General features: G+C 42.1%; 1 protein-coding gene across 1 annotated transcript in view; it reads left to right on the top strand.

The window, feature by feature from the left end:
- Positions 1–2,904, top strand: part of FFAR4 (free fatty acid receptor 4) — an 11,439-nt gene that overhangs the window by 1,633 nt on the left and 6,902 nt on the right. The gene's annotated exons all lie outside the window — the stretch shown is intronic.

The following is a 2,904-nucleotide window of genomic DNA, read 5'->3' as shown; positions in this document are numbered from 1 at the left end:
ATGAACACCTGAAAGTTAGCAAAAGTCCAGTGGCACTTAAGTATCAGACTATAATTCTCCACGTAATTCTCTCTCAGGGACTCAGTTCCTTGGTGAGAGTGTCCAAATGAACCATTCTGATACCCTATATTCACTGATAAACTCCCTAAAGCCATGGGCTAGATGTGCAAGTGTAATACAGTATCTAAAACTGTTAAGAAACACCCTCATTTAGTTAGAACAGTCTATCTGGAGCTGAGTCACCCTGGGTGAAGCTTGGTTAGCATGCAGCATACCTCCCAGGGGAATTCTCTGTTACATGGGATTATCTACTTACATTTGCACTTGGTTCAGAGAGAAATCCCTCTCTTACTGCAACACATGAGGAGATTGTTCAACGTTGCTGTTAGCAAAACTTCTGGTGGTCTTGACAAAAAAAAACCTGATCCAGCTCTTATTAGAAAGCACATCTACTGAAAGTATTATCAGCAGCTCTGCTTTTGACTGAGGAATTGTCAGTAACACTGCTGCTACAGCTTGAAACTGCAGTGCCACCGGTGCATATCCCAGGAAGCATGCCGGCTTCTGATGGATACTGACCACAAGAAAAGGAGACTCCCCAGAAGAAACAGTGACTTGTTCACGCCCCAGAAGAAACAGGGACTAGTTCTTGACATGATCACACAGATCCATAGAAGCATCTGGTATTTTCAGTGGACATTGGAGTGGGAGAGCTTGCTACTGTATGAAGACAAACAGATGCAATTTATATCTGCACTCCAAGTTTTAAATTGTCCCTTTGACATTGGTGTAAAAGCTTCAGCTCACTGATACAGTGAGTATACAACGGATGAGCAGCTAGAAAACTTCCTAAAAAGCAAAATAAATCAAAACAGGTTTGTATTTGAAACAAACCTTACGATGGCATAACTTCTAAGCAGGGAGTGTCTAGAAGCAGAGCTGCTGCAGTATGGTATGTAAAAGCAAAAATGAAAATAAGAAAGCTAACCTGAGTTGCAGCTTATGCTAAACCCCTTATTATATAGACACAGCTTGCGTCACCTGCAAGCTTGGAACCTCTTTTGCGAAGTCAGAGTCAACATTTCTAACGCAATGAATTTAAATCACTTAGCAAACATTAAATATGCAATACATCTGTTACAGAGGTCAGTACTATTTACTCATTGTGATACAGGTGCATAGAAATAGACCCAAAGACTTAAACACCAATCTACATGCAAGAATAAGGCAAAAACCTTTACTAGGTCATGTCCAAATGGAAGAAGAATCCCCATCTCCCAGAATCACCTAGCCCAAGAGGTCCCTCTCGCTGGGATTTTTTTATGCCCAAGAAATAAATAAGCTGAACTATCTCCATCTGTCGTGACAGTTCATGGTTGTCAGGGGAACAACCTGAAAAGCAGAGCTTGACTTAGGCTATCAGGTAACACAGCCCTTATCTGCCATAAAGAAGGCAGAAACTTGGCTTTTATTCTGGATGAAAAAAAAACATAAAAGAAACAAGAGTTTTCCCCACCAGGCTAGCCAACCAGCTCCACAGAGGTCCCAGCAGCTTTCATTTAACCTAGAATAATCAAATCTGAGCTGACTCCATGTTTCACCACTTCTGAGCATAAAAGAGCACATAGGTTGAAGAAATGGTACAGGTTAAGCAATCGTAACAGGTTTCCAAGCGTTCTGTTAATCACTTCCTTGTCATAAGCACATGTGGAGCATGTACCGCATACACAGCACCCGCCTATTACAGTAATGCCAGCATAGCTCTATCGAGGTTATAATTCCTCCCTTCCTCATATTTCACGCTGTGATCATTGCTATGATTGTAGCTACCCAACAGCAAATACAGGTTTTCAGCTTTATGGGAGGGAAGACTGGTTTTGTCCCTGCAAGGAGCTCCCATTCGTTTGATTAAACCCCTTGGAAACATGCACGTCTCTTCACACCTCTGCCAGCCTCAGGCACAGGATTTTGTATGCAGGTCAGTGTGAAGCTCACTCACCAATAGCATGCTAAAAGCAGCATTTTGCTCTGGTTCTCCTGAGCAAACAACAGGCTTACGCCAAATAAGTAAGGTTCTCATTCACACCTAAGGACCAAAGCTAAAGGTGATCCTTTCTAAAGAAGACCAAGGGTCTATCCAGATACTTCCATACATTGTTTCATTTTCAAACCTTCTGCTTCTCTATGGCACTCCTTTCCTCCCTGACTGAAAATATCTTCATTTCTTCAATAATGCTGCTTTGGATGTTCCTCTCCCTATTTTCCTTCCCCCGTTCTGTTTCAAATGTTACTTCACCCTGAATGGAAAGGACCAGTTTCTGATTTCATTTTCCACAAATACCAAAGGGGCTAAAGATTTTGTTCGTAACACAGCATGCATTTATCTGCGCTACCATTTCCAGCTGCCCCCCACCCATCCTGTTAATGCCTTCCAAGTTTTCACACAGGTACAATCAGACTGCTAATGATGGCTCTTTCCCAAATCCCAGCCTCTATTCAGAGCTGACCACATCACCGCTACTGCCAGCTGCCCAGAACTTCAGGGCTAGTTTGTCAGCTTGTATAATGTCCCAGACCCGTGAGGCTGCGGCAACTGGAAGGTATTTGCTACATGTCAAGATTCGCTAAGCATTTTACAGTATCAGTCCATAACAAAGCCACCATAAATTGTGCCCAGATATGTCAAGCTTTGATCATATATATGAACAATCATCCTCAGCAGTTCTATTAAATTTGCCGAAACTTCTGCAATATGGGCACGCAGTTTTTTCTCCAACAAATGTTGTAGAATAAAATACATGTTTCAAAACACTTGCCAGTCACTTGTGTTGCTGGCTGCCAAAAAAAAAATCTTTGCAAGTTTTCTTATTGTCTTCATTTGAGTCCACAGTTCATACCAGCCAC

This window comes from Egretta garzetta, unplaced genomic scaffold (genome assembly GCF_000687185.1).
Source record: "Egretta garzetta isolate BGI_Z169 unplaced genomic scaffold, ASM68718v1 scaffold56, whole genome shotgun sequence".
NCBI lineage: Eukaryota > Metazoa > Chordata > Aves > Pelecaniformes > Ardeidae > Egretta > Egretta garzetta.
Note: the sequence above shows the minus strand (reverse complement) of the source record. Positions and strands in the feature narration are given on the sequence as shown.